Raw genomic sequence first — 17,215 nt, 5'->3', positions numbered from 1 at the left:
TGTCACTTTAGATAAAGCCCCCAATATTCCTTAGGTCTCTAAATCCCCATCTCACACACTTTTGAAGTGCTCCTCAAAGCTCCCCTGAACCCTTCCTCCAAGGAATCTGTACAGGGTTCTCCATGAACACTTCCTGAATTCTAACAAGGGGGTCCAAACCCTACATGATCTTAATCCCATTTCCAATGCTCCTAAAGATATCCATTAAGTTCCACTGGTTTTTAGAACCCCAAATGCACCCCCCTCCTAGTTTACTCACAGACTCTGTATACAATTCTCCACCTATCACAGAAACCCATATTCTGATATCAGTGGTCTCCCATAAAATGACCACTAAATTATCCCTGGTATTCACAGCTCAAGGTTGAAACTCTCCCTTTCCCCCTCATGATTTGTTCCCACAAACCTCCCACACCTGTGCTACTGTCATCACTTCTCCCAGAAACTATCTCTAATATATAGTGCACAATGAACACCAACTTAAAAACTTCAAAACCCAGGATGGCCTTAGTATTCAAAGATCACACTCTTGCTCCATTTCCCCAAGAAACTCACCCACATAGTCTCTATCCTCAGGCCCCTTCTGACTCCATTCATCAACCCCTCCATCCTCCCAAAAAGGCTCTGGAATTTAGAGCCTACCCTTGTCTCTGATCCTTCATAGGGATCAAACTGTGACAATCCCATTGATACCTGAAGCTCTGATCTATGTGATCTCCCAATTTCACCACAGATGCTCTCCAAAGACACACTTTCAGGATTATACCATGTTTAATCTCCAGAACAGCCCTCTGTGGAGCTTTCACAGGTTTCCTAGAACCCAAACCAGGACCACTTCCCAGGCCCCTACCTATCAATACAGACTAAGACAACAAAGGGTGGTCATGTATCCAAGGGCTTCTCAGCCCAATGTAACCCTTGGGCAGATACTCCAGTGAGAGCTCCTTACAACACTGGCTCCCTCCACTTGATCCCAGAAAGGTAATAGGGCCAATTATCCCAGGCACTGCAGCTTCATTTTGCCCCATTCTGCTAAAACTTTATTCAGAGGCCAGAACACATTAGAGCCCATAGCTGAACACAGTCCCAAGGCCTTTGTCTTTTTCTGGGACCCACCCTGTACTATCAAGCCTCCCTACCTAAACATGTCCATACCAGGGCCTAGAGTTTGAAACTATCCCCTCATTGAGAGGAGACTGGTCATTCTCCCCACAGGACACCTGGAGTCCTCTTTGGAAGTAGGCACCCTATCTCCCACACTCCAACCCAGCTGGAAGAATCTCATGACGTTCAGTCAGCAGTCATGCTGACTCTTTATGGTAGTGATGAACTGACTGACGGCTGAATGTCATCAGTCAGTTTATCAGTACCATAAAGAGAAAATGCCAGAGGTCATACATGTCATACAAGGTCCTTTCTTTTCCTTTTTTTGGCAACAGTGGGGTTTGAACTCAGGGCCTCATCCTTGCTAGGCAGGTCTTCTACCACTTGAGCCACACCACCAGCCCAATACCAGGTCCTTATACCTTCATCACAAGGAATAATTTATCCATTCATTCCTTCATTATTGATTACACAGGAGCTCTTACACATTGTGTCCTTCCCTGTCTTTCTCTGCATCCTTCATGTTTTATTTTTTCATGTTGTATTGTGTTTTAGCTTTTGGAAAGAATTTTCCTATGTTGTTCAAGCTGGCCTCAAACACTTGGCTCAAACAATCCTCCTGCCTCAACCTCTAAAGTATGAAGTAGTTGGGAGTACAGGTATACAAGTGTGCACCACTTCACAAAACCCCTGACTTTTTAATCTTTGCCCCCTTCCTGTGCTTCTTTCTCTCTAATGATTAGTGTCTCTACCTTTCTGTGGCTCTCTATGTCTTTTTCTTACTTCCTCTCCCTCTATATCCTTCTCTCTCTCTCTCTGTCTGTATTCCAGCATCACAGCTACAATGGAATTACCCCCAAAGTAAATGCTTCCTGTTCACCTGCTCCCCAGGTCTTTTGCCAGAAAACAAGAATGGATAAGGGTCCTGGTTACCCCACCTAAACTGCCCCACTGTTTTCAGTCTAAGGACTGCATTGTCAGTCTAAAGTAAGGTAGCAAGTCCAAGATCCTTAGATCCCAATCATGCTGAGTTCAGAACACACACACACATTCCCCCCACACACACACCCCTAACACACACACACACACACACACACACACCCCTCACACACACACACATTTCACACACACACACCTCACACACACACCACACACACACACACCACACACACACCTCACACACACCTCACACACATACACACATCTCACACACACACACCTCTCACACACACACACCACACACACACACCTCACACACACACCTCACACACACACACACCACACACACCTCACACACACACACACACCTCACACATACACACACCCCTCACACACACACCCCTAACACACACTCACCTCACACACACACCTCACACACACACACATCACACACACACACCTCACACACACACACATACTGCACATAAACTGTCATGGGTCCCCCTCCCTCACACCAGCTTCAATCTATGGATGTACAAGAATTCCCCGACCCCTTTAATCTGAATCTGGGAGTTTAAGTGCACACTCATTCTTTTATCCACTAGGGGGCAGCACGTCCAAGTTCAAGTTGCCAAAAACTGCATTATGTTTAGTACAAGGTCAGAAGGAAGCCAGTACTCAGACCTGAAGTGAAACTCACCCCAAATGAGAGTAGGGAGGGTTAGGGAGAAGGAAGAGAGGTAAAAAGAGCGAGAGGGAGAGCAGAAGTGGGAACAGACAGAGTCAGTAGGAAGAGAGAGGGAGAGAGGTGAGAAGAGGTAAAAGAGAGGGGAGAGAGGAATAGGTTGACTCAATGATATCACAGACAGTGAGAGGGCTGAAGAAATACCCCTAGCCCTAAGCCTACTATGAAAGCCACAGGACCCTCATTTAAACCAAGCTACACTTAACACAGCTCTCAACTTATCTCACAGAAATTTCATGTACAACCCTACTACTACAGGAGCGTTTGCACACTCCAAGTGAAGAAGAGTTCACTACCACAAAGGAATTAGAAATTTCACCTCCTCCAATCAATCATAAGTAAGGCTCTCTCCAACACCTGACCCTAGTCATAAGAACTGATATCCCCCAAGACCCTAACATCCAACCTGACCACCACCCCCTAGATTCTGCACTCTCCCAAGCACAGTTTCCCCATTTCCTCAATTTCTGGTTAAAGTCAGTGATGCATCAACCTGCAAATATTCATTGATCATGCCCTGTGCTGAAATCTAAGGAAAGCACAGCCAACACGACCTGGGGTGTCTGACCACCAGATTCTCTGGAAAGGGTCTGACCAGGAAAAGCATGTCAGTCACTTGTATATGCTGCACACATTTCTTTCTACTCCTAAGAAGCTGGAATCTATTCATCACACTGGTCCATTAGCCCTTTCTTTGCAAATACCCCTGAAAACATCCACCTCTCACTATCCTCTGGCCCCAGTCCAACCCTCTACATTGATTGCCTGCAAGTTGTAGGAACCTCTTAGTTGGTGTCATAATCACTCTCCAGAGGACTCCTGCAGAAGACTTTTGAAAACATAGGTCAGAACACATTACTCCCTTCTTTGAACATGCTAGTGGCATTTCATCCCATGGGAAGAAAACCAAGAAAAGACTCAGGATGAGCCTATCCTGCTGGCAGCTCAATCTTGAATTTTTCCTTTCTTATTTTTTGACTCACGGCCTCACCATGTGGCCCAGGATAGAGTCAAACCTGAGATTCTCCTGCTTCAGTCTCCCCAGTCATGGAAGTAAAGGTGCATATCATCACACCGAGTTTGGTCTTGAATTTCTGACCTCCACAATGGTGAAAAGATAAATTCTGTTGTTTAAGCCACCCAGTACTGTTTTTCTTTCTACTCTTTATTTTGCCAGTGCCTGGGTTTGAACACTAGGCCTTGTGCTTGCTAATCTGATGCTCTACCACTTGAGCCATGCCCCAGTCCAGTCCTTTGTTACTTTTTATAGCAATCAGAGAAAACTGATGCAATATTGGTATCAAGAGGTGTTCTAAAGGCACTTCTTAATAACCATAACCCTATGACCAGTTACAGGACTGAGGGCTGTCATAACTGTCACAATTATTTCTACCTTGCTTGTTATACACATGTATGTGTATTAAATATCTCCATCTACTATCTCCTTATCAAATAACGTAAGGTGTACTGATTTTATATCATAGTTTTTATACATCATTAACTTCACAAGGTACTATTTAGATTGTGAGATTAAAACATCACCAAGAATGATGCATTAGTTCAATGAATATCTGTGTGAAAGAAAAACAAAAACATCAACACATCTACTGGGAAAAGGAATAGTGAGTTTCTGGGCAACACAGAATGGCTGCATCATGTTAAGTACAAGTGTGACCTTACTACTTCCTTGACTTGGAGATTAAGTGTAGCTTAAGGAAATACTTGTTTGTGCCTAGTGGACAAAGGATGAGGGTGTACTGATGAATTTTATGTGCTAATCTGGCTAGCCTGTGGTACTCAGATATTTGGTCAAATGTTATTCTAGATGTGTCTTGTTAATGTGTTTTTAGGTGTGATTAAAAGTTAGATCAGTAGACTGAGTAAGTAGATGATATTTCATCATAGGGTTGGGCCATATCTAATCAGAAGTCCAGACAATATCAGGCATGAAAAAATGTAGATATAATAAAAAACTAAGATGGATATAGAGGGAAAAATGATAGGATATGGATGTGACTTCATTTGAAAACCAGACTTATGAGACACAGCCATTCAAGAAGAGGTGAAAACTAAAGGCCTAGGAAATATGCCTTATGTTCTGTCTTCCACTTGATTCAATTTTCTGGAGATATTTTCAACTGTGTCTTTATTTCACTTAAGGAGATACTCATTTGTAGAGCAGCAATATTTTTAAGTGCTCTGTATCTTTACTCAGTTTTTCTTTTTTGTCTTCCTTTGTATGCTTTTTAAAATTTAGCTGTTTCTCTGCATTCTCCTTGAGTTTATTTGGCTTTTTAGTTTCGGTTTGAGTTCACTTAGTTGTTTATTGATGTTCTCTTTGAATTCTTTCTGGTATTTATGCAGAAAGAATATTCATCTTATTAATCATTCATCTTATTAATCATTAATTATTCATCGTATTAATCATTCTTATCATTTTTCAATGCAGAAATTGACATTTCATCCCCTTCACTATCAACTATCAAGTTGTTATGTGATTTTTCACTTTTCAGTAGTCAATTTCTTTGCCTTTAATCTAGTAGTCATATTTCTTGTGCCTCTATTCTGAAATTTATTCATCTTTAATCTGTTAGTTCATTGAGGGCTACAGTCACCACATAAGGAGGAAGGAGGATGGAGAGAAAGGGAGTGAAGTTTGAGGGCTTCAGGTAAACAAATCACTAGTGTGTTAGAATATAGATAAAGCACTATGGAGAAGAGCGCAATTCCCAGAGGTTGCAAAAGAATAAGAAAGTTGTAATGAAAGGAGCTAAAATACACAATCAGTCAAATAGTTTGTAAACAAGAGATAGGAAAAGTGAAAAGAATACAAAAAATAAATGAACAGGAGAAAAAAGGAAACATAATGGAGAAAAACAAATAACATGCTTATCTTTTTTTAAAAGTAAGTACTTCCTCCATGTTAGAAGAGTGGATGTCTTCTGTCTCTATCAGGACACTGGATCCTCCCCTCCAATCTCAAATTTGCCTGCAGTTCTCCTGTTGTGTTCACTCACATGTTTCCCCAGGGCCCTAGATTTTCCAAGTATAACCTGGAGGTGGGGGAGGAGAAAATGGATTAGGGCAGCTGCTGGGTTCAGATGGGCAGAGTCAGGCATGTCAGATAACAGTTGTTATCTGTGGGTGGGTGGTGGGGTCTCTGAGCACAGCTAGTGTATCAGAAAACACTTTGCTGCTTTCAAAGCATGTACCTCCCCCTACTCAGAATGTTCAGTGGCTACTCTGGCTTGTCTGCAATATTTACCTCCATTTCATCCTAAGAACATAAATGTCTGTATTTCCACACACATCAATATTTTGCTGCCACCTTCACAGGTAATCATATTATTCCATCCTATGGATGCATTGCAACTTAGTTATATAATGTGTTCTATGGGTTCTTTTGAATACATTGATGTTTTAAGCAGTAATAGAAAAAGTTGTATGTTATCTCATCTGACAAAAATATTTTATTACAATAGAACTGATTTGTAGAGACGTGCACATACCTCAAATTCTTTCATCCGGGACACTAAATAGTTTTTCTATGTCCATAGGTCACCTGTAATTCTGACATGTGGTATCTTAACCAGTGTAGAGTTCAGGAGCTGAGGTGTAACTCAATGGTGGATGACTTGCTTAGCATTCATGAGACCCTGGGTTTGTTTTCCAGCACAAATGAGAATACAAATTTCACTTGTCCTTCGTGACATGAAAGATGTTCTCAGTAAAATGAAAATACAATATTCATGTGGTATATGTGTTGTAAATATTTAACCAGTGTGTTATCTTTTGTGAATATGTTTTCTAGCTATACCCGGAAGATTGACTATATTTTAGTAAACCTATCTTCACAATGATTACTTTTGGGTTGGGTAGTGCAGGTTTGGTAGAGAGTATGCTTAGCATTCACTGGGCCCAGGGTTTAATCCCATCACCCAAAAATGCTTGTTTATGAGCTCATTCCTAGAACTGTTTTGGCCAACATAAAAATGTATAAAGAAGTATTTGGTTTTCTCCAGGTACTATTTGCAGTACTGCTATATAAACATGTCCAATTTTATTCCATCCAGAACCAATATTTGTGACATAGAATCTTTATCCAGTTCAGAGGCATTTTATTCACAAATAATTCTTCTCATACTGGCATGTCACCACTATCAATTTCTAAATTCTTACATATTTGTGTGTTTCTTGATTTTCTGTTCTATTTTCTTTATCTGCCATGTAAACTATAAGCAAAGGACTAAATCTTAAAAATTAATAGCTTAGTTTGATACAGAGAAAGGCCAGAGTGTGTTTATTGCAAACACTTACTTAATCACAATTTTAAGAAACACCTTGTAGAATTCAAACAAAAACTCTGAAATCCTTATGGTACTGGGGTTTGAACTCAGAGCCTCACCTTGAGCCTACCATTAGCCCTTTCTGTGATGAGTTTTTTTTGAGATAGGGTCTTGCAAATTATTTGCCTGTGCTGGCTTTGAAACAGGATCCTCCTGATCCTTCTGAGTGGCTAGAATTACAAGCAGGAGCCATGAGAGCCAAGCTGAAATCTTTCATTTTTATGAAGTTTATGTAAAATTGATCAACATAGGAAGAGCTCACAATTAGAGAACATTGAATTTTCTTATTCAACAACACAGAACCAGGGTCTTGGCATGGGGCCATGGGCCTTGCTACCCTGAGAACAAGGTTCTGTGAGTACCATGGAACATTTCAACACAGTCTGAGTCTGCTGCAGCTTGCACACCAGGGCCCTGGCATCAGGGGCGGTGACAAGCAATCATTTTGTTTGGCCCACTCTGCTCTCAGGGCAAAAATTCAGAGAATCCTGAATGCATACCAATAAATAAGGGTGTTGGGACAGTAAGACTCTGAAATTTTTCACTTGAAATTTGGATGATGCTGTTGATTGTAGTCTGCCTACACTCAGGACTCAACTGAAACAATGAGATGAGCTTGGTGCATGGAAATTGTGAAAATCGCCAGTGGGCTCTGCTGTCCTCTATTAGGGGAAGAAAGTTATGAAGATGATTGATGAGGATGACTCTGATTTGCACATCAGAATGAAGAATATTAGAAATACAGAAAATCTCCTGAGAGGTGAAAATGGCACCCCTACTGAACATCCATGACATAACTGAAAAAAAGGAGCAGGGGGAGATAAATCATTCCACTTCAAATTTCCTGGTGTGATTCTTCATTAAAGAGCCTACATACATGGGGATATAAAATGGTTTTGATTAGTTGAATAATTTTTGTGTGAAGTTGATACATTACGGGAAATATTTACCTCATTGTACACTTTTCTACCATTCATGTAACAACGTTTTTTACTGTGTAGATTAAAATAATTGCTATATTACTTAATTTTATTAGTTAAGTCACTTTTAAATAATCAAGTGATTAAAAGGATAGCTCCTGGGGATGGGAAACCAGCTAAAGCCTTGGTCTTGTTTTGCTCCTGGTGAAGATGGCCTGATGCTCATCCCTCCAGGTGTGCAGGTCCCTGGTGCTGAGGAGCCTGTGGTGGGAAAAGAGCCAGCACCTGGGTGCAGCCCAGCCGGGCCTCTTTCCTCTGGGGAGAGGTGGGAAAGGTAGCCCTGCCTCCCTGCCCTTTCCTCAACTGTTATGTTTGTTGCTGTCTTTGGGATTCACTTTCTGCTTTCTTCCTCTGAAGATAGACTATATTTTGTCTAGATTACCCATGTATGCCAACCTCGCTGAGTGCATCTCCAAATCTCAGTTCTGTATCTGAGCTTGTAAGCCTCAGGACTGTGATGTCCAAAACCTAGGGAAAGACTTGTGTTTGGTGCAGCCTGTTCTTTACCCTCAAACCAAAGACCTCCTTCATGGTTGAGGTGCCTGGCCTCACAGGTTCCTTCCCTCACCCCTCAGCTGCCTTGCAGGCCTTCTCTCTGCCCCTCAGCTTTAAACGGAACCCAGAACCCAATAGTTCAATCTCCAGATTAGCCAACCAGGTCTTCCCACAGCGGCCTAACACTGAGGTCTGTGGCAAGTAACTGTCAAGTTGTAGGTGTGGCTGGCTTCTGCAATACAGGTAAACCCAAGTACCAGTGAGTACCTTTGTGCACTCATGCCTCAGAGAGCCTCCACTGGTCAGGGGCTAATGTTACCCAACTGAGCATGTGCCTGGCTCTTCCTCTCAACTATCAGATGGAGTGCAGCCCAGGATTCATTCAAATTTCAAAGTGTGTTGCATACACCTATCAAAATGTCATCATTAAAATTATTTTCTTGCCCAATAAAAAGAAAAAATCTCAACAGAGAATCTCATGTTTGCATCAGACAGCTGGTGGTCAGCGATGCTCAACTGCACATGTTCCAGTCCCTACCTGTCAAATAGAATTCGAGCACAGCCCAGCATGCCCTCAAAATTCAAAATTAAAGTGCATGTATACATGTTTGAAAATTGCATAATGTACCCCTTGTTCTTTAGCAAAACAAAATTTAAACGTCAATGGAGCCACTGATGTGCACCTCACACAGCAGTGACAAGCCTAGCATGCAACGGTGCTCAACCGCCCATGTGGCAGGCCCTTCCTATCAAGTTGCAGCTGGAGCACATCCCTGCATTCCTTTAAAATTCAAAGCACATTATATGTATATATGTATGAAAATATCATTAGGAAGCCATTGTTTTGTACAGGCAAATTAAAAAGTCAGTGGGGCAACCAGCTGCACCTCAGACAACAGAGACAGGAACTGCAGCTAGTGGTGCTAAACTGCGAGTGTGCACGGCCCATCCTCTCATATCACAGCCCAAGAGCGGCCTATCTTTCTGCCATAATTCAATGTCAAAATGCATTATATACATGTATCAAAACTTTATAAATTGATTGTTGTGAACTATAAAAATGTTTTTTAAAAATATGTTAATGGAGCACCCACGTGTGCCTCTCAGTCAACAAGGACAGGCTCTGCTGCCAACGTGCTCAAGTGCACATGTGTAAATCCTGCCTGTCACATCACAACAGGAACACAGTTCTGAAATCCTTCAAAATTCAAAAGTCATAGCATATTATATACCTGCATGAAAATTTCATAATGAAAACCAATTTTCGTGCAGTAAAAAAATAGAAGAAAACATCTATAGGAGGCAAGCATGACTTCCCTTGAGGACAGCCACAGGCTCCTCACTACCCACAAGACACTGCATCTCAAATCCCAGAGCCCCCATGTGGTCCAGGTACAAGGACAGCAGCGTTCTATGGGCCGCCTGCCATCCTACCCCATTTAGGATTTTACATTGCAGGGTGGAGGTGCCTGGATTTAACTGGCAACACTTTTGTCACAGCCAAATGACATGTACGTGAAAATACCAGTGATGTCAGGTACAGAAATGACTGGGAGAATTACCATGACATAAGCAACAATGGCCCTGTCATCCCCACCTCTCCAGGAATGATCTGTACAACCCCCACCATCCCTCACTCTCGCTGTAGTTACTGACACCCAGGCGCATCCTACTTTCCATCACCTGCCCAGCAGCTGGCTTACTCACCACCTGCTGATCCCAACCTGCATCAAGGAGAAGCAAACCCACTATCATTGGCAAAGTTGCCAATTCACAAGATGAATTGCTAAACTCATAATTGAAATTTTTCGGTCTATCAAAATGTCATAATTAAATTTTTTTGTATTATGAAAAAGAGGGGAAAAGTCAATGGAGCTCCTCAAGTGTGCCTAAGACAGGGCTGACAGGCCTTGCAGCCAGCGGTGCTCAACTGCACATGTGCACAGCCTGCTTGTTATGTTGCCACCCAAGTGCAACGTCTCTTCTGTCAGGATTCAAAGTCAAAGTGTTTTAAATATGTATTGAAATGTTATAGGAAACCGACTGTTTTGTACAATAAAAAAGTAACAAAAAATAAAAGGTAATGGAGCATCCACAGTTCACTTCAGTCAACAATGACAGACTCTGCAGCCAATGCTGCTCACATTTGCATGTGCAAGGCCTGCTTGTCAAATCGCAACAGGATCACAGCTCTGCAGTCCTTCAAAATTCAAAAGTTAAACAACATTATATACATGTATAAAAATGTCATAATCAAAACCAATTTTTATACAATACAAAAGAGGAGAGATCGAGTTAACTTGAGGACAGCCACAGTTGTTCCCACCACCTTTTGTCTGCTGCAGCTCTCCACTAGGACACCCCGGACTCCTTCCACCTGGTCAGTACCTAGGCTGCATGACATGGAGCACCAGATGGAAGAAGTGCAGAATTTACACAATCAACATCTGCTTCTGCATGATCACACTGTGGTTCTGTTTCCAGTACCAAGAACACACTAAACCTCTAGTCAGAAGGAGATGGTGGGAGCTATGAATTCTAGTGAGGGCTTCACTCAGACTCTGGAAGATTGTTCCTCCTCTACTTCACATTGCACCATAAAGTGTGGTGGCTGAAGTACACAGTCAGTTGTCACTGCCTGAGTGCTTAAATGCCTCCTGATGAGGAGATGTGAGAATAGCCAAATTCCAAAGTGGAGGCTGGTCCTTGCCAGAGAACTTGCACAAGATTTGGATGAACATTCTTGACAGAAAACAGCTGCTCATGTGACCCACCTGATATACTTAGCAGAAGGGAAAGCATTCCTTTTGTTCAAGACTATGCACATGTCTGTGAAAGCAAATTTCCTGGTCAGTCATGGCTATGTATTTCCACAGACCTCATCTTGCAGGATTAATTTCATAGGAAAGAGAAAGAATATTCAGCTGGCAGAACAGTTTATGTGAAAGATTCACAGACTTCCTCAACCAAGATGAAACAGCAGAGGAAACATCAGGCCCACCCTGGTCTTGGAGACAGATCTACAGTCGGCCTTTCTAGATGGGACAGGACACATCATGGGAGTGCACCAGAGTTGAGTACAGTCAGTGGCACCATGACCTTCTATAGACAGTTCTATGCTTTTCCTTTGCATAGAACAGTACCTTACACACTGGATAAGAGTAGTCTGAGGTCACCACTCTCCTACTGATGAAGAAACTGAGGCCCAAGAAACCAAGGACTTGCTCAACTCATGGCACCTGAAACTTATGTTTTTAGCAGCTGTGTTGTGAGCACCCACACATCCTGTAATTTTCCTGAGAACAATATTTAACTTCTAGCAGAAGACAACCCACAGAAAACATCACAATTTCTTCACCGATGGAATGAAGTTTTGAAAAGACTTCAATCCACTCCTGGTTCCCAATTGCATCATGCAGCTCTCTCTCCTTGCAGCTGCTCAGACTCAGGATGAGATATTATTGAGGCAAGGCCCACTCCACCTTAACTGACATAACTGAGACCAGGTAACCAGGCAGGTGTAGAGAGCAATCCTTTGTGTTCCTTGGTCCTGCAAGAGGCATTGAGCTGGGGCCAGTGATGCATGATCCACAACTCAGACAACATGATGTCATCAGGAAGCATGAGAGCAGGAGGAGAAGACAATCTGTGCCTCTGTGAAACAGAGTGACAGTGGCTCTGTGACAATGAGTCAGGTTGTGAAGTATGGACAGCACATCAGGTCAGAGTACACAACCCTAAGCCCATAGCTTCTCTGTCCCCTTTTCAGATTCCCAATGCCAGCATGGTTCATGATCAAAGTTTGGCTCAGATGGCCCATATATCCTGATTTTCTGATCAACCATGGGGATATGGGCTACTCTGCAGCTGGACCCATGCATTCATTCACAAGTTCTCCTAGATGAGTGGAGGGTCTCTACACAGTCTCTAGACCTCATACACCTTGACCAATGCAGTTGACCATGATGGGTCCTAGACATGTAACTCTGGGCTTATTTGTGCTTTCCACCACCTGTTCCAACTCAGTATTAATGGAAGACACTTACTGCATTCACTTTCTGTCACTTATAACCTGTTGTATACACACACTGTGTGCATTTGTGTGTGTGTGTGTGTGTGTGTGTGTGTGTGTGTGTATGTATGTTTGTTGTGGGAATGAACCAGGGCCTCACTCATGCAAGGCAAGCAATGTACACTTAGCCACATCCAGGACCTGTTTTTTAATCATTATGGAGGGAGTAGATGCCAGTACTCTTTTCCACCAATTAGGGTGGAACATGCAGAGTAATGGATCAAGGATGTCATTTAAATGAACCCTCATTTAGTATTTTCTTCTCTCTGCAAGATGTGGAAGAAGAAATGCAGACCCTGGCTTAAAATAAGCAGCTGGAGCCTGTGGCATGTAATACCTATCATAGGAAATGAGCAGGACCTAAAGCCTTTTTTGGCCAAACAAGGAATGGGGTCTTCCTTTAGCACCAGGGGATGTGCTGTTGCTGCAGAGCCTGAGGCATCTGAGAACAGTGAGCTTCCTGTGCTGATGCTGGTGGTGGGGAATGGCAGAACATGAAGGAGAGTACAGGAACGCCACTTGGATGAGGACAGTGGCAAATCAAGAGCTGTGAAAGGAATATGCAAGAAATCACCTACTCCATCAAAATACCAAACCTGAGAATCGTGAGTATTGAAGAAGGAGAAGAGGTCCAAGCCAAAGGGATTCATAATATAGTCAATAAAATAATATCAGAACATTTCCCAAGTCTTCAGAAAGTATTGCCATTTCAGGTACAGGAAACCTAAAGGACACCAAACAGATTTGAACAAAATAAAACCTTTCCACAGCATGTTAAACAATAAGCACAGTGAATAGAGAAATACTAAAGACTGAAAGAGAGAAAAAACCAAAATTTAAAGGTAAACCCACAAAATCACAGCAGATTTCTCAATGGAAACCATAAGCATGAAGGGCATGGAGTGAGGTATTTCAGGCACTGAATGAAAATAACTTCAACCTAGAATACTCTACCCAGCAAAACTACCATTCAAAATCGATGGAGCAAAAAAAAAATCTTCTACAATAAGCAGAAACTAAAACAATATATGACCACTAAGCCACCACTACAAAAGGGTATCCTAGAAATTCTGCACACAGAAGATGAAAGCAAACAAAACCATGAGAGGATGAGAAGTATCAAAAGCACACAAGGGAGAGGTGAGGATAGGTAAGACACCTAAAAAAATGAGCTAGCATTTGTTGCCCTCAACGTAGAGAAACTAAAGCAGATACCTTAAAAGCAACTGAGGCCAACAGGAGAAGGGGACCAGGAACTAGAGGAAAGTTTAGATCAAAAAGAATTAACCTAGAAGGTAACACAAATGCACAGGAAATCAATGTGAGTCAATGCCCTGTATAGCTATCCTTATCTCAACTAGCAAAAACCCTTGGTCCTTTCTATTATTGCTTATACTCTCTCTTCAACAAAATTAGAGATAAGGGCAAAATAGTTTTGCCAGGTATTGAGGGGGTTGGGGGGAGAGGGAGGGGGTCGAGTGGTGGTAATGGAGGGGGTAGGGGGAGGGGGAGAAATGACCCAAGCATTACATGCACATATGAATAATAAAACAAGAAAAATTTAAAAATAAATCACAGGAGAATGAAAGACAAGGAATCAGAGAGTAGGACTGATTCAGCTGCACACAACAGACACTTAAACAACAAAAACTACTAAATAGGATGAATCGTGACATACATATCAATATTAACACTGAATCTAAATGAACTCAAATTCCCCATCAAAAGACACAGCTTGGCAAACTGGGTTAAAAAGGAGACCCATCTCATTGACAGAAACAAACACTGGCTCATTGTGAAAGGCTGGAAGAAGATTTACCAAGCCAATGGCCCCAAAAACAGGCGGGAGTAGCAATACTTATCTCGGACAAAGTAGACTTCAAACTTACATTGATCAAACAAGATAAAGAAGACTCTACATACTAATAAATGAGGAAGTACACCATATCAAATAACAACTATCAACCTATATGCATCAAATGTAAGTAGAATTTCATCAAAAATGCACCCAATGTCAGTACAATTTCATCAAACATACTCTAAAGGACTTAAAAGCACATGTAGACTCCAACACAGTGGTAGCAGGAGATTTTAATACCCCCTATCACCAACAGATAGATAGGTCATCCAAACAAAAACTCAATAAAGAAATTCTAGAACTAAATCACACCATAGAACAAGTGGATCTAACTACTGTCTACAGAATTGTTCATCCAACATCTGCACAATATACTTTCTTCTCAGCCAGTGAAACTTTCTCCAAGACTGATCATATCTTAGGGCACAAAGCAAGCTTCAGCAAATATAGGAAAAGAGAAATAATTCCATGCATTAAATCTGATGCATTAAAACTAGAACTCAAAACAAAAATAACAGAAGAAAACGCACAAACAATTGGAAGCTGAATAACACATTGCTCAATGATCAGTGGGTTATAGATGAAATTAAAAGTTTCCTGGAAGTTAATGGAAATGAAAACATTACCAGAACCTATGAGACACAGCAAAGGCAGTACAGTTTATAGCCATGGGTGCATATATTAAAAGGACAGAAAGATCTCAAATAAATGACCTAATCCTACATCTCAAACTCCTAGAACAATAAAAACAAGCAAAACCCAAATCAAGTAGGAGATAAATATTAAAAATTAGAGCTGAAATTAATGAAACAGAAACCAAAAAACATACAAAGAATCAACAAAACAAAAGCTGGTTCTTTGAGAAAATAAACAAGTTTGACAGACTTCTGGCAAACCTGACTAAAATGAGGTGAGAAAAAAACACTAATCAGCAAAATCAGAAATGCAAACGAGGAGATAACTACAAACACTTTTGAGAATTCACTTATCCATTGTATTCTTTATCTATAAAAGGTGTGTAATCATTGCCTTCACAATGCTAAAAACAAGGATAGATCTCAATTTAGATATCTCAATTGCATAAAGGAATTACTTATTCAACCTGTAGTCCAGGCAATATATTTAAGAAAACATAGACAGGAACAGGAATTCTTAATCAGAGATGCAAGGAGGCATAATGTAATTTTTCTCTTTTCTGATAGTGGCAAACCTTACATTGAACCAAAAAATTATACCATAATTTCTGAATTTCTTTTTCTGGGATTTTCACAAAAACAAGACCTTCAGTCTTTCATATATGGACTGATCCTGTCCATGTACCTGGTCCCTGTGCCTGGGAACCATCTCATCATCCTGGCCTTGATTTCAGACTCTCATCCACATACATCCATGTACTTCTTCTCCAATTTGTCCTTTGTGGTCTTCTGCTTCACCTCCAACAATGTCCCAAAGATGCTTGTAAGCATCCAGACACAGAGCAAGGTCATATTTTATGAGTACTGCATCAGCCAGATGTATTTTTCTGCATTATTTGTATATTTGGACAACTTTATCCTGGTTGTAATGGACTATGACCATTTTGTGGCCATCTGTCACATCCTCCACTTCATGGTCATCATAGACAACCAGCTCTGTATTTCTGGTGGTGGTGTCCTGGATCACAAGTGCCCTGAATTCCTTGTTACTCAGCCCCATGGTACTGCAGCTGTCTTGTACAGTGATGGAAATCTCTCACTATTTCTATGAACCTAATCAATTGTTTCAACTTGCGTGTTCTAACACATTTCTTATTAATATGGTGATGTAAATAACAGGTATGCTGCTGGCTATTTGTCCCCTAAGTGGCATCCTGAATTCCTAATCCAAGATCATGTCCTTTATCTTTGTCATCTCATAAGATCAGGGGAAATACAAAGCATTTTCCACTTGTGTGCCTCACCTCCTAGGTGTCTCCTTATTTTATTACACTAGCTTAAGTGTGTACCTCAATTCTTCTGTGACTCAAAACTCCCAGTCAACTATAAAAGCATCAGTGATGTACAGCATCATCACATCCATGCTAAACTTCTTCATCCACAGCCTAAGGAATGCAGATATCAAGAGGTCTTTGAAAAATGTCTTTGACAGAGAAACTGTAAAAACCGTCATTGACTTAATCCTGCAAAAGCACTGTTCAGCAAAAGGTTGCAAGCCTCAGAACAAGAAATTACCATCATTTGATCAGACATGGAAGTAATTCTTGTTTCTTGCACTTATTTTTAGAAGCTTCTGTTTCTTTGATTTCAACATTTCTATACAAGTCATCCAAAACATCTTGTAAGAATTCTGCTTCCTCTGCCATCAAACAGAGTACACTTTATCAATCTGATACTTTCTTAAAGTCATTTCACTAAGGTATTGGTAATATCAGAATTTCTTTTTATTATACACAGCATGAATTTTTTTACACTTTTATTGTCATATGTTAGTTTACAGGGAGGTTATTTATGAAATGTTTCTGTGTGCAATGTGCCTTGATCAGATTAACCACATCCATCATTCTTCTGCATCCTCCTCCTCCCCTATTAAGACAATTTCAGCAGATTTAATTGTTGTATTCATATAACTGTACAAATATACAAAGATCATCAACCACATTCATCCTCCATCCTCTCTATTCACCTCCTTCCCCACTCC

The 17,215-nt window shown here is 41.2% G+C and overlaps 1 pseudogene; it reads left to right on the top strand.

Moving 5' to 3' along the window:
- Positions 1 to 8,218: 8,218 nt before the first annotated feature.
- LOC141416121 (putative olfactory receptor 7A2) lies at positions 8,219 to 16,775 on the top strand (annotated as a pseudogene).
- Positions 16,776 to 17,215: the final 440 nt, after the last annotated feature.

Source organism: Castor canadensis, chromosome 14 (assembly GCF_047511655.1).
Source record: "Castor canadensis chromosome 14, mCasCan1.hap1v2, whole genome shotgun sequence".
In the NCBI taxonomy this organism is placed as follows: Eukaryota; Metazoa; Chordata; class Mammalia; order Rodentia; family Castoridae; genus Castor; species Castor canadensis.
This window is presented reverse-complemented; position numbering and strand designations above follow the sequence as displayed.